The 15808-nt window shown below is 44.2% G+C and overlaps 1 protein-coding gene across 1 annotated transcript in view; it reads right to left on the bottom strand.

The window, feature by feature from the left end:
- The window catches only part of GRXCR1 (glutaredoxin and cysteine rich domain containing 1), a 54216-nt gene that overhangs the window by 17633 nt on the left and 20775 nt on the right, over positions 1–15808 (bottom strand). The window lies entirely within an intron of this gene.

Below are 15808 nucleotides of genomic sequence, written 5' to 3'. Positions count from 1 at the left end.
GTAAGCATCACATCCATAAACCAGCATTAGCTTAAAACACTTTAGATGTTTAGAAAGTTCTTCACTGAGAGAGTCATTGGACACTGGAATGGGCTGCCCGGGGAGGTGGTGGAGTCACCATCCCTGGGGCACTTCAAGGCAAGGTTGGACGTGGCACTTGGTGCCATGGTCTAGCCTTGATCTCTGTGCTAAAGGGTTGGACTTGATGATCTGTGAGGTCTCTTCCAACCCTGATGATACTGTGATGATACTGTGATGATACTGTGATGAGATCCCTCCAAGCTGAGCTAGATTGTGACTGCAAAGTGGACAGACACATCCCTAATTTTTAGGGTGGGTTCAAGTAAAATTGACAACTAAACCACTGTGTATTTAGTGTCCCACTCAAAGCTTACTTGCAGCCAGGGGTGGCAGTTCCCTTAGCTGTAAAAAGTCTCCCAAAGCAATTCAGATTTCAGTTTTTAACCCACTTCTTCATATGTAAAAGTTTATCCTGCATCTTTCCTACCCGAGAGAGAAACAATTAGAGAGTGTAAATACTGCAGGGATTAGAAAGAGAGGGTAGTGCATTTCAAATAGCTTGAGAATCATTGCTCCAAATAAAGATAAATCCTGCTTTTTGATAAAGGCAAGGCAGTAGTGCTCCAGGAGTAAAAACAGAAGCTAGAAAATGAAAAACAAGGATACCTGTAATTGCACTATGAAAAAAGCCACCTGGTGTTCCTCAGGGAACACCTCAAGGTGCACAGGTGGCACAGCTTTTGGGATTCATCCTTGCCCATACTGTGACCTATGAATTTTGTTGTTACCATACAGAGAAGCCTCCAGTAAAATAAGAGGATTCTGGCTCCAAGCCTGGATGACAGCAGCTGGAGTTAAAAACAAAGAGGTTCTTAAGCACTGGAGTGGGATGGTGAGATGTATCTGCTAGGAACGGTTTCAGCCTTTGTCTTGAGGGCACCTTTCAGTTGCCTATGAAGATAAATATCATCACAGCCAAGGAGCTGAAATTAAATGTATAGAGATCCTGTGCTTCCATAGGGAATTTCCAGGAGCCAGCAAATTAAAACAAAAGTGAAACCCAGCAGCTTTGGCCAGAGAGGGGAATCTTTTGCACACATCTTCTCATACAGACTCTGTATGTCCTCTACAGTAGAAGGTCCTATACTGTAGCAGTCTCAAGTTGTGCCAGGGGAGGTCTAGGCTGGATGTTAGGAGGAAGTGAGAGTGATTGGCATTGGAATGGGCTGCCCAGGGAGGTGGTGGAGGCACCATCCCTGGAGGTGTTGAAGCAAAGCCTGGCTGAGGCACTTAGTGCCATGGTCTGGTTGATTGGCCAGGGCTGGGTGCTAGGTTGGCCTGGATGATCTTGGAGGTCTCTTCCAACCTGCTTGATTCTATGATTGTATGATTCTATGAGGTGTCCTTGCCTATGGCAGGGGGATTGAAACTAGATGATCTTATCTTTAAAGTGCCTTCCAACTCAAACCATGCTACGAATCTGTAGGTGAATAGATCATATCTGAATGAAGCCCTGCAATAACTGCAAAGACACGGTTGTAAAATTGAGCAGATGCCACTCCAGATTTTGCCACGGAACAAAGTTGTGATTTAGCTTAATATAAATAAAAATAAAATAAGAATTAAATTAATTTTTTTTTAAATTAGGTTAAATTAAAAAATAAATTTAAATTAAATTGAAATACTAAATAAGTTAAATTTAAAATTAAATTAAATTAGATTAAAGTTAAATTAAAATTAAATTTAAAAACAAATAAAGTTGAATTAACAATTAAATTAAAATTAACTTAAAATACTAAATAAAGTTTAATTTAAAATTAAATTTAATTAAAGTGAAATGAAAATTAAATTTAAAAACAAATAAAGTTGAATTAAAAATTAAATTAAAATTAAATTTAAAAAATAAAGTTAAATTTAAAAGTGAATTAAATTAAATCAAAGTGAAATGAAAATTAAATTTAAAAACAAATAAAGTTGAATTTAAAATTAAAATTAAATTCAAAGACTAAATAAAGTTAAATTTAAAATTAAATGAAATTAAATCAAAGTGAAATGAAAATTAAATTTAAAAATAAAAAAGTTGAATTAAAAATTAACTTAAAATTAAATTAAAAAATAAATAAAGTTAAATTTTAAATTCAATTAAAGTTAAATGAAAATTAAATTTAAAAACAAATAAAGTTGAGTTAAAAATTAACTTAAAATTAAATTAAAAAATAAAGTTAAATTTAAAATTATATGAAATTAAATCAAAGTGAAATGAAAATTAAATTTAAAAATAAAAAAGTTGAATTAAAAATTAAATTAAAATTAAATTCAAAGAATAAATAAAGTTAAATTTAAAACTAAATGAAATTAAATCAAAGTGAAATGATAATTAAATTTAAAAATAAAAAAGTTGAATTAAAAATTAAATTAAAATTAAATTAAAAGACTAAATAAAGTTAAATTTAAAATTAAATTAAATCAAAGTGAAATGAAAACTAAATTTAAAAATAAAAAAGTTGAATTAAAAATTAAATTAAAATTAAATTCAAAGACTAAATAAAGTTAAATTTAAAATGAAATGAAATTAAGTCAAAGTGAAATGAAAATTAAATTTAAAAATAAATAAAGTTGAATTAAAAATTAAATTATAATTAAATTCAAAGAGTAAATAAAGTTAAACTTAAAATTAAATGAAATTAAATCAAAGTGAAATGAAAATTAAATTTAAAAACAAATAAGGTTGAATTAACAATGAAATTAAAATTAAATTAAAAGACTAAATAAAGTTAAAATTAAAATTAAATTAAATTAAATCAAAGTGAAACAAAAATTAAATTTAAGAATAAATAAAATTGAATTAACAATTAAATTAAATTACAATTAAATTAAACTTAAATTAAATTTAAATTTAAATAAAAATCAATAAAATCAAACAAATAACAAGGTAAAAAGTCATTGCTAAAAGCATGTTCTCCCCAGAAAGATGCTTGTAAGGTTCAATGTGTGGCAATGTGTTCTTCAGGAAAACACTTGCATTTCACACATCTCTTAGAGATCACTGCAGTGCGATCTCAAGCATATGTGAGGTAACTGTTTTCCACCTGCCATTCTGGGAAGCAAGCCTGCTGTGGTAGGTCAGCATTTGCTTCTATCACAGTATCACAGTCTCACAGTATCACCAAGGTTGGAAGAGACCTCACAGATCATCAAGTCCAACCCTTTAGCACAGAGCTCAAGGCCAGACCATGGCACCAAGTGCCACATCCAGTCCTGCCTTGAACAGCTCCAGGGACGGCGACTCCACCACCTCCCCGGGCAGCCCATTCCAGTGTCCAATGACTCTCTCAGTGAAGAACTTTCTCCTCACCTCCAGCCTAAATCTCCCCTGGCACAGCCTGAGGCTGTGTCCTCTTGTTCTGGTGCTGGCCACCTGAGAGAAGAGAGCAACCTCCTCCTGGCCACAACCTCCCCTCAGGTAGTTGTAGACAGCAATAAGGTCTCCCCTGAGCCTCCTCTTCTCCAGGCTAACCAATCCCAGCTCCCTCAGCCTCTCCTCATAGGGCTGTGCTCAAGGCCTCTCCCCAGCCTCGTTGCCCTTCTCTGGACACGCTCAAGCATCTCAATGTCCCTCCTAAACTGGGGGGCCCAGAACTGAACACAGCACTCAAGGTGTGGTCTAAGCAGTGCAGAGTACAGGGGCAGAATGACCTCCCTGCTCCTGCTGGCCACACCATTGCTGATGCAGGCCAGGATGCCACTGGCTCTCCTGGCCACCTGGGCACACTGCTGGCTCATGTTCATTCTCTTTGGATGGATGTGAGAACTACTGTTACAAAAAGTGGCTACTTTTCTCCCACCTGTTTTCCAGGCTGAAATTCTGTCGTGTTGCTGCTGCAGCACTGACTCTTCACACAGCATATTGTTCACACATTTGTAGAATCATGGAACCAGAGAATGGTTTAGGTTGGAAGGGACCTCAAGGATCATCCAGTTCCAACCCCCTGCCATAGGCAGGGACACTTTCCACTAGAACAGGTTGCTCAAGGCCTCATCCAGCCTGGCCTTGAACACCTCCAGGCAGGGAGCAGCCACAACCTCCCTGGGCAACCTGTGCCAGTGTCTCACCACCCTCACTGCAAACAACTTCTTCCTAACTTCTAGTTTAAATCTCCCCTCTGCCAGTTTAAACCCATTGCTCCTCATCCTGTCATTACAAGACCTTGTCAATAGTCCCTCCCCAGCCCTCCTGTAGGCCCCTTTCAGATACTGGAAGGCTTCTACAAGGTCTCTCTCCTCAAAGCCTTCTTCTCTCCAGGCTGCAGAGCCCCATTCCCATGGGCTCCTCAATTCAAGAAAGATGTTGAGGTGCTGGAACATGTCCAGAGAAGGGCAACAAAGCTGGTGAGGGGCCTGGAGCACAAATCCTATGAGGAGAGGCTGAGGGAGCTGGGCCTGTTCAGCCTGGAGAAGAGGAGGCTCAGGGGTGATCTTATTACTGTCTACAACTACCTGAAGGGGCATTGTAGCCAGGTGGGGGGTGGCCTCTTCTCCCAGGCAACCAGCAATAGAACAAGAGGACACAGTCTCAAGTTGTGCCAGGGTAGGTATAGGCTGGATATTAGGAAGAAGTTCTTCACAGAGAGAGTGATTGGCATTGGAATGGGCGGCCCAGGGAGGTGGTGGAGGCACTGTCCCTGGGGGTGTTCAAGAAAAGAGTGGATGAGGCACTTAGTGCCATGGTCTGGTTGACTGGCTAGGGCTGGGTGCTAGGTGGGCCTGGATGATCTTGGAGGTCTCTTCCAACCTGGTTGATTCTATGTGGATTCTATGCAGATTCTTAATGACTCTATGATTCTAGGAGCTCATCCTTTTCAGAAGTAGCCAAAAGGAGCCCTTAAAATGCTCCTTGCAAAGATAACGTCATGCAGTCACTGCTTCCTCCTCTGCCGAGTGAAAACACATTTTGAAGCGCAAACCCATTGAAGCGGCTGGAAATTCTTGTTCCTCCACAGCTCTAATCTCTAATGCTGTTTGTTCCCAGACACCAGAGGCTGGCAGCACAGACACAGACAGTCATTATCTAGCAAAGCATCAGGGCCGTGGTGTCCCGACAGCATACCAATAAGCAGCTGAAGAGGCGGAAAAATGGAAAGCTGTAAAGCGATCTGGAAAGCTATCAAGTGGAAGGTGTGCATCAGAGCCCCTTTTATGGCTCTCCTTTTCTTTTTTTTCCCTGGTGTGTCAGGCAAGAAATACTCACATTTGCCCTGCAAAGCAGTGCCAAGGGCATTGGCTATGTAAGTATTGAGGGACACTTTAGCCCACACATTGTTTTCTCACTGAACTTGCCCTTGCAGGGTTTTATCTCACCAATAAAAACCTTTCCTGTCACCTTCCTGGAAGTGCAAAGTGGTCATTAAATAGAAGACTCAAGGCAGAGAGCTTTACAGGGTTTCTCTTGATGAGAATCTATGCTAACCTGGGGCTCCATAGTGTGGAGAAAACTAAGAGGGGATCTTATCAATGCCTATGAGTAGCTGAGGGGTGGGTGTCAAGTGGATGAGGCCAAGCTTTTTTTGGTGGTCTGCAGCAATAAGACAAGGAGCAACAGATCCAAACTTGGACACAGAAGGTTCCACCTCGATATAAGGAGAAACTTCTTTACAGTGAGAGTGACAGAGCCCTGGGACAAGCTGCTCAGAGAGGTTGTATGATCTCCTTCTCTGGAGACTTTCAAAACCTGCCTGGATGCATTCCTGTGCAGACTACCCTAGGGCATCCTGCCTTGGCAGGGGGTTGGACTGGATGATCTCTGGAGGTCCCTTCCAACATCTAAGGTTCTGTGGTTCTGTGATTCTTATTTTGCTACTCAATTCAGATAGCAAATTCAGGTAGCTGCAGCCTGTAGTATTTACTGACTACAGCACACTCTGGGCAGTGAGTGGCTGGAGAGTAGCCCTGAGGAGAAGGACTTGGTGGTGCTGCTGGATGAGAAGCTCAACAGGAGCCAGCAGTGTGCACTTGCAGCCCACAAGGCCATTCAGAGCCTGGGCTGCAGCAGCAGAAGTGTGGCCAGCAGGGCCAGGGAGGTGATTCTCCCCTTCTGCTCTGCTCTGCTGAGACCCCACCTGGAGTGTTGCATCCAGTTCTGGAGCCCCCATTACAAGAAGCATGTGAAGATGCTGGAGCATGTCCAGAGCAGGGCCAGGAGGATGCTCAGAGGGCTGCAGCAGCTCTGCTGTGAACACAGACTGAAAGAGTTGGGGCTGTGCAGTCTGCAGAAGCTGAGGCTCCCAGGTGACCTTCTTGTGGCCTTCCAGGATCTGAAGGGGGCTACAAAAAAGGCTGGGGAGGGACTTTTTAGGGTCTCAGGGAGTGACAGGACTGGGGGGGGAATGGAGCAAAACTGTAGGTGGGGAGAGTCAGCCTGGACATGAGGAGGAAGTTGTTGAGCATGAGAGTGGTGAGAGGCTGGAATGGGTTGCCCAGGGAGGTGGTTGAGGCCCCATCACTGGAGGTGTTTAAGGCCAGGCTGGATGAGGCTGTGTGCAGCCTGCTCTAGGGTAGGGTGTCCCTGGGCATGGCAGGGGGGTTGGAACTGGCTGCTCCTTGTGGTCCCTTCCAAGTCTGACTGATTCTATGATTCTATAAATCATCAGGATAATATTTGAGCATTGTGTTTTTCCTTCATAGGCTCGAACTGTAGCCAAATATAAGAAGAGCATAATAAATGACAAGCAATAAAAGCATATTAATGGAAGGACATCTCATAAAATGAACTTTTATCATTTTGCTTAACAAACTTCACTGAAGATGAAACCTGAATCCTATAGACTTCTCGGTAGCCCTGAATGACAGGCTCAAAGGATGTTAGGGGTTGGAAGGGACCCAAGGAGATCATAGAATCATAGAATCAACCAGGCTGGAAGAGACCTCCAAGATCATCCAGTCCAACCTAGCACCCAGCCCTGTCCAATCAACTAGACCATGGCACTAAGTGCCTCATCCAATCTTTTCTTGAACATCTCCAGGGATGGCGACTCTACCACCTCCCTGGGCAGCCCATTCCTATGGCAGATCATTGAGTCCAACTGCCCTGCCAGAGCAGGACAATCCTATCTAACACAGATCACACAGGAACACATCCAGACAGGCCTTGAAAGGCTCCAGAGAAGGAGAGCCCACAACCTCTCTGGGCAGCCTGTGCCAGTGCTCTGTGACCCTTACAGTAAAGAAGTTCCCCCTTGTGTTGAGGTGGAACCTCTTTTGCTGCAACTTACACCCACTGCTCCTTGTCCTATCCCAGGGAGTAATGAGCAGAGCCTGTCCCCCCCACTCCTGGCAAAATGTAACAGTCAGGTGCTTCTATAGTGCTGGATATTAGGAAGAAGTTCTTCACAGAGAGAGTGATTTCCCATTGGAATGGGCTGCCCAGGGAGGTGGTGGAGGCACCGTCCCTGGGGGTCTTCAAGAAAAGACTGGATGAGGCACTTAGTGCCATGGTCTGGTTGATTGGATAGGGCAGGGTGATAGGTTGGACTGGATGATCTTGGAGGTCTCTTCCAACCTGGTTGATTCTATGATTCTATGAAAGTCAGATAAAGCATGCAAACCATAAAACTCCCATGGATGTTTCTGAGTACAGCTCTTCCCCACTGTACCTCATATTCTCTTCTGGATCCAGCTACAACTGGAGCAGCAGCAAAAAGAGTTTATGCTTCCCTACTGATCCCACAGCTCCCCTGGTCCTGAACACCCCCCCTAGTCTAAGCAGCCCTCACACACACTCTTAGTTGTAAGGAGAATGATAAAATTAATTATTGAATAATAATGCCAGGTTACTTCTTCAGCATATTTGTCAGGAATTGCTTTCCCAAGGCTGTAGATTTTCTTTAGTATCTTTTATGACATTTTTATGTCTGCCTTGCTGGCTTTGAGTAGCTCTTTATCTTTGGATCAAACTCATAAAGTGGGTAATTTTTGCAGCACGGCTCCAAATTCAAAGCTGGGGAAGTGGTCCAAGGCAATGATTTTCATCTTGTGGTGCAAGTATGTAAAATACTTGTGGTGTAAGTATGACCTTGGGGCATGAAATGATTGCTCATAAAACAGTGCTAGTATTTCCTTTATGAAAACCTTTTTATGTGATCTTCTCTACAAACAAGTAAACAGATGCTCAGAAGAGAGAGAGTCCAATGGAGAGGCAGGAGGATGATTAGGGGGCTCAAGCATCCCCCCTATGAAGTAAGACTGAGAGCCTTGGGGCTCTAAGGTGTCCTTGCCCATGGCAGGGGGGTTGGAAGTAGATGATCCTTGTGGTCCCTTCCAACCCTGACTGATTCTATGATTCCATGATTCTATGATTGTGTGTTTAGTCTGGAGAGGAGAAGGCTGAGAGGAGATCTGATCAATGTCTATAAATATCTGAGGGGTGGGTGCCAAGTGGATGGGGTCAAGCAGCAGTAAGACAAGGAGCAATGGATACAGAATTCACAGAATTAACCAGGTTGGAAAAGACCTTTAAGATCATTGAGTCCAACCTATCACCTAATACCTTCCAATTAACTAAACCATGGAACTAAGTGCCTCATCCAGACTCCATTTAAAACTTGAACACAGAAGGTTTCACCTCAATATGAGAAACTTCTTTTCAGTGAGGGTGACAGAGCCCTGGAACAGGCTGCCCAGAGAGGGCTCTTCAGTGTGGAGAAAACTAAGAGGGGATCTTATCAATGTCTATAAATACATGAGGGGTGGGTGTCAAGTGGATGAAGTCAATCTCTTTTTGGTGGTCTGCAGCAATAAGACAAGGAGTAACAGATACAAACTTGAACATAGAAGGTTCCACCTCAACATGAGGAGAAACTTCTTTACAGTGAGGATGACAGAGCCCTGGAACGGGCTGCCCAGAGAGGTTGTGGAGTCTCCTTCTTTGGAGACTTTCCACATCCACCTGAATGCATTCCTGTGCAGACTACCCTAGGGGATCCTGCTTTGGCAGGGGAGTTGGATTGGATTATCTTGGAGGTCTCTTCCAACCTGTTTGATTCTATGATTCTATGATTTCTGGAGGTCCCTTCTAACCTCTAATGTTCTGTGATTCTGTGATTCTGAGAGGAATACTCATGGTGGAAACCTCATTTTTATTTGATTACAAATGAAATCTCTGACAGCAACACTACAGGAGTAGTCATGGGGTGGTTTTTTTAATCCTCTCTAGGGATAGAAGGCACAGGCCTGTGGTTTAACTTCACTGATGTGAAGGAAAAAAGCTATTTACATTCATATCTCTCTATATAACTTGTTTTCATTGGTGCTGTCACCCACTAATTTACACTGGGTACATTAAAAAGACCTCAACTCGCCAAGCCCACTCTACGGCTTGCATTTCATATTGTGTTCTAGCAAAAGCAAGCTATTTTTTGCTGCTAAGATGAATGGGCTGCTCTAGTCCTTTGGCAAAAGCTGAAATGTTAATGCCAACCTTGATCACACACACTGAGATTTTTAAGGGGTTTTTTTTAGTGTGTTCAGATATAACATTCAACAAATGTTATCCGTGAGCTAGTGAATTGCTTCTGTGACCTAAATCAATGGCTGATATGCCCTTCTCTGTCTCAGAATATCATCTTTCAACATCCCACAGTGTTCAACTGAAATATGCACCCCTTGGCTCTGCAATTAGATGCTATCTGCCTGGCTGAGGTATCTGCTGTCCACCAAGTCAGCTGAGGCAGGAATCTAGAGCATGCTACACATGTAACATGGAGTGGGTGCAGAGAAGGGCGATGAGGTTGGGGAGAGGTCTGGCAAATGACCTATGAGGAGGGGCTGAGGGAGCTGGGGGTGTTTAGTCTGGAGAAGAGGAGGCTGAGAGGGGACCTTATTGCCCTCTGCAACTAGCTAAAAGGAGGTTGTAGTGAGACTGGTGCTGGTCTCTTCTCCCCAGTTACTAATGATAGGACAAGAGGAAATGGCCTCAAGTTGCATCAGGGGAGGCTTAGGTTGGATATTGTGAGGAAGTAGCCTTGAGCTCTGTGGTAAAGGGTTGGACTTGATGATCTGTGAGGTCTCTTTCAACCCTGATGATACTGTGAAACTGCGATACTGTGAAGTTCTTTCCTGAGCAGGTGGTCAGGCCCTGGAACAGACTGCCCAGGGAGGTGGTGGAGTCACCATCCCTGGAGGTGTTTAAAAGGAGAGTGGATGTGGTGCTTGAGGCTATGGTCTAGTGATGAAGGATGCTGGGATGAAGGTTGGGCTGGATGAACCTGGTGGTCCTTTCCAACCACAGCAATTCACAGTGATGAGATGTTGTGCTGAAGGATTTGATTTAGCCAAGGACTTGTCAGTGTGAAACTAATGATTGGACTCGGTGAGCTTGAAGGTCTTTTCCAAGCTAAGAAACTCTGTGGTTCTGTGTAATAAGCCCTGTGCCAGAGATGCTTCCATGAGTAAATGCAGTATGCATGAGCCAGAGAATATGTCAGGAGAAAATATAGGGGGGGTGTGTATAGAGATATATATGCATACATGTGAACATATTTTTTATGCATGTCTGGCCTCATTAATGTTTAGCAATTTGTAAAGGGTGAGTGCCAAGAGGCTGGAGCCAGGCTCTGCTCAGTGATGCCCAGGGACAGGACAAGGGGCAATGGGTGGAAGCTGAGGCATAGGCAGTTCTATGGAAACACGAGGAGGAATTTTTCCCCTGTGAGGGTGACAGAGCACTGGAACAGGCTGCCCAGGGGGGTTGTGGAGTCTCCCTCTCTGGAGATATCCAAAACCTGCCTGGATGTGTTCCTGTGTGATCTCTAGGTGATCCTGCTCTAGCAGGGTGTTGGACAGGAGGATTTTTGAGGTCACTTCCAAGACCTAGCATTCTGTGATTCTGTGACATCTAGAAGCTTCAAATTAAGCTGCTCATTTCATAATTGGCATTACATAGTTTGTAGTATCAATAACTGAGTGGCAGGAAGAAAAAAATCCTCCTCATGCTTCCATGGAACCTTCAATGGAACTTCAGCTTCCACCAGGTGCCCCTTGTCCTGTCTCTGGGCATCACCCAGCAGAGCCTGGCTCCATCCTCTGGCCACTCACCCCTTTCATATTGCTAAACATGAATGAGGTCACCCCTTAAGTCTCCTCCTCTCCAGGCTAACCAGCCCCAGCTCCCTCAGGCTCTCTTCATAAGGAAGGTGTTCAACTTCCTTAATCATTGTTGTGGCTCTACAATGTGGCATGTTTTCCTTGACTGAGGTGGCTGGAGGAGTGGAGCTCTGTCTTCTAGTGTAACCTACACTATTTGCTATCATCACAACACCTCAGTACAATGCCAATGGAGTTGCAAACCAGTCCCTTCTGTCTGCTGTTGTTGGTTGCCTGGTTCAAATGAAAGATTCATTGGCATTTTTCAGGAAGAATTGATTCACTGGCCAGGAGAGCTCTTCCATCCAACAGATCTCATTGATCAAAGTGAAATGTTTTTCTTTGTCAGGTAAGATCTATTTACACATACAGGAGGAACTGCAAGTGGGCCCCAGCTGCAGCAGGCACTCTTGGTACAAACCCATGTTCCTTTCTACTTCACTGTTTGTGGTTCCAGCCCTCCATGGGCTCTCACACAGCAAAACACAGTGCACATTTGAATTTAAAAACTCTCTGATGTGTTTCATTACATCTTAGATTGGATATTAGGAAATTATTTTTCACAGAAAGAGTGGTCAGGCATTGGAATGAACTGCCCAAGGAGGTGGTTGTGTCACCAACCCTGCATCTGTTTAAAAGTCATTTGGACGTGGTGTTTGGGGATATGCTTTAGGGTACACCTTGTACAGTAGGGTTAGAGGTTGGACTTGGTGATCCTGAGAGTCTTTTCCAACCTGAATGTTTCTGTGATACTGTGATTGCATTCCTTGATTGCAACCTGAAGGGAGGCTGTAGCCAGGTGGGGTTGGGCTCTTCTGCCAGGCAACCAGCAACAGAACAGGGGGACACAGCCTCAAGTTGTGCCAGGGGAGGTCTAGGTTTTCCAACCAGAATGTTTCTGTGATTCTGTGATTAAGGTGGTAGTCCTGTTTAAATTGACTTCAAGGACCTGTTGCTATAACAATACTTGGGAAAGTCCAGACCTTGAACTACATTAAATGCAGACAACTGCATTTAAGTAAACCCCAGCAGAATGAAGATTAATTTTCTGCAACAGTGCAAGTCAGGTACTCAAGTCAAAGCATGCACTGACCTCTTAAACACATCACTTAAAAAACACTACATTTTTTCCTATCCTGTTTTGATAATTGTTTAGACTGAAGCTGTATGGTTGGAGCCTGTGACCCTCTGGGACAGTGCAATGGTATCTCCAGCTACCATCCTCATAACCACCAGCAAGCTGGGAAGGGCTGTAACACCAGTCTGCAAGTAAAGGCATCAAGAGCTGCACTGCTAAACAAAGTGGCCAGAGGGTCTCAAATGCAGACACTGATTTTGCTGCCACCATAAAAGTGGTCAGGTCACTGTTTCTCTCAGCTTTTAAAATGGCACAAATAGCTGTGTGCCTTTTGTCTGCCTGTTTTCTGATACTCAGCTCCCCCACAAACAGCAGCCTTAGGAATACATCCATTTCCAAAAGCTGTGCAAGAGCCCAGGCTCCTCTGCCTGATTATGTGTCCCAAAACATCTCATTTTTTTCCCATCTCAATTTCATAGGAATAGATAACTCTGAGGAGTTGGTCTCAGTGGTTGGACTCAATGATCTTAAAGCTCTTTTCTAAACAAAATGATTCTATGATTCCATAAACAGGTCTGTGATCCAGCAAGAACCTTAATTCCATGATCTTCAGACTTCTCACCACTCTAGTCTCACTTATCTGCCACACAGTGCTGACTGTAACATAGCTTCCTCTAAACCTTTCACCAGCTACAGCATAAAATAGATCCAGGATGTCATTACACCTAAGACACTGGTATAGCATCTTTGTAGCCATGTCTCAAATTAATTTGTACTTTCAGGCTATCAGTTTTGGGGGGAAGGGATGCCATCCAGAGAGACCTTCACAGGCTGCAGAGGTGGGCACAAGCCAGCCTCAGGCGTTCAACAAGACCAAGTGCAAGGTCCTGCAGCTGGGTCGAGGCAATGCCAAGCATAACTCCAGGCTGGGCAGTGAGTGGCTGGAGAGCAGCCCTGAGGAGAGGCACTTGGGGGTGCTGGTGGATGAGAAGCTCAACAGGAGCCAGCAGTGTGCACTTGCAGCCCGGAGGACCAACCAGAGCCTGGGCTGCAGCAGCAGAAGTGTGGCCAGCAGGTGGAGGGAGATGATTCTCCCTCTCTGCTCTGCTCTGCTGAGACCCCACCTGCAGTACTGCATCCAGTTCTGGAGCCCCCATTACAAGAAGGATGTGGAGATGCTGGAACATGCTGGAGCTGGCCACGAGGATGCTCAGAGGGCTGCAGCAGCTCTGCTATGAGGACAGACTGAAAGAGTTGGGGCTGCTCAGTCTGCAGAAGAGGAGGCTCCCAGGTGACCTTCTTGTGGCCTTACAGTGTCTGAAGGGGGCTACAAAAAAGCTGGGGAGGGACATATTAGTCTGTCAGGGAGTGACAGGACTGGGGGGAATGGAGCAAAGCTGGAGGTGAGGAGATTCAGAGTGGAGGTGAGGAGAAAGTTGTTCAGCATGAGAGTGGTGAGAACCCAGAATGAGCTGCCCAAGGAGGTGGTGGAGTCACCATCACTGGAGGTGTTGAAGCAAAACCTGGATGAGGCACTTAGTGCCATGGTCTAGTTGACTGGATAGGGCTGGATGCTAGGTTGGACTGGATGAGCTTGGAGGTCTCTTCCAACCTGCTTGATTCTATGATTCTATGATACTAGACCCTGATCCCTCAGCTCCTGTAGACTTTAAAAAGTCAGATTGCTGGCTACAAGTGTGGCACTGACTCTGGGGCTCCACAAAGATGCTGTGGAAGTCAACCAGGGCAAACTCTATGACACTGTTCAAATTAGTCAAAAAAAAAGATCAATATCTGCCCATGCCTAATTGGATTTTATTTATCTAGCATTGGAAGGTCTATCAGTAATTTCTCATTGAGTTTATTTGTGCCATTCTTCATGAGATAGGAATAAATGAAATCTTTGAAAAGGGAAAGATAATCCTGTGAGCAATTCTGACCTGGTCTGCCATTGTCCCAGAAAGAAACAATACAGTTGATTCATGCTTTTATCTCTTTTTTTGCTCACTCACTCCTCAGGTCTCTGTCTTCTTATTTACCAACACCTCTGACAAATTCTTCCCAAAGGAAAAGAGAAGAAGTCTCTGGGAAGATCCATGGAAATGTTTCATAGGTTTGCAAGAAAGGGGCAGCATTTCTTTGTTGTGCAAGAACACTGCCCACAAAAGCTGGAGGGGGAGAAGCTACTGAAAGTAGTTTTGTCCTCAGCTGCTTACATGAGGCACTACAAGCTGCTTGAAAAAGGTGTCCAACAATTTCCCTTCGTGTTGTGCAGTTCTTTGAACTTTGTGTTCAGCAGAAGAGACCTGAAGACAGACAAGTTGCATCTGGAACTGTTCTGTGACATCCATAAAGCCACATGTGGTAGTTTGGCATATGGTGCACAGGTTAAGAGAGGTCATAGGTGAGCTGCTTATATTAGTTGAGTGTTTCTGTCTCCTTCATTGAATTAGAAGCTGACAGCTCAGGTCAGCCCTAAACTGACTGACAAGGCATTAAATTCCATGTATATCATATTGAGTATAAAGCTGAGGGACCATGAGAGCCAAACTCTTTTCTTCAATGGCCAGCATCTGAGAAGGACTTCATCCATTCTGTCTTCAATCCCAACCTGTACGTTCACAGAATCACAGAACCTTAGAGATTGGAAGGGACCTCCAGAGATCATCAAGTCCAACCCTCCTGCCAAGGCAGGATCACCCAGAGTAGTTTGCACAGGAACCAACCTCTCTGGGCACCCTGTTCCAAGGCTATGTCACCCACACTGTAAAGAAGTTTCTCCTCCTGTTGAGCTGAAACCTTCTGTGTTACAGTTTGTAGCTGTTGCTCCTTGGCTTAGTGCTGCTGACCACTGAAAAGAGCTTGGTCCCCTCCACTTGACACCCACCATTCAGATATTGGTAGACATTGATGAGATCTCCTCTCAGTCTTCTCTTCTCCAGTCTAAACAGCCCCAGGGCTCTCAGTCTCTCTTCGTAGGGCAGATGCTCAAGTCCCCCAATCATCTTCGTGGCTCTCCACTGGGCTCTTTCAGCAGGTCCCTGTCTCTCCTGAAATATGGATCCCAAAATTTGATATCCCAATATTCCAGATGTGGTCTCACCAGGGCAGGGTAGAGGGGGAGAAGAACCTCCCTAGATGAATGCAGTTCCTGATGAATCCAGTTCTAGAATCCAGATCCCACATCCAATTCCTGATGAGTCCAGACTGGGATTTCCTCAGTGCCTGCTCACAGCACCAGTGGTGACAGTGACAAAATTGCTATCAGAGGGAGTTGAGTTCAATATTGATTTTCATAGAATCATAGAATCAACTATGTTAGAAGAGACTTCCAAGATCATCCAGTCCAACCTAGTACCCAGCCCTAGACAATCAACCAAACCATGGCTAAGTGCCTCATCCAGGCTTTGCTTCAACACCTCCAGGGATGGTGACTCCACCACCTCCTGGGCAGCCCATTCCAATGCCAATCACTCTCTCTGCTAACAACTTCCTCCTATCATCCAGCCTAGACCTCCCCTGGCACAACTTGAGGCTGTGTGCCCTTGTTCTGTTGCTGGTTTGTATATATTT

Source organism: Pogoniulus pusillus, chromosome 9 (assembly GCF_015220805.1).
Source record: "Pogoniulus pusillus isolate bPogPus1 chromosome 9, bPogPus1.pri, whole genome shotgun sequence".
Lineage (NCBI taxonomy): Eukaryota > Metazoa > Chordata > Aves > Piciformes > Lybiidae > Pogoniulus > Pogoniulus pusillus.
Note: the sequence above shows the minus strand (reverse complement) of the source record. Positions and strands in the feature narration are given on the sequence as shown.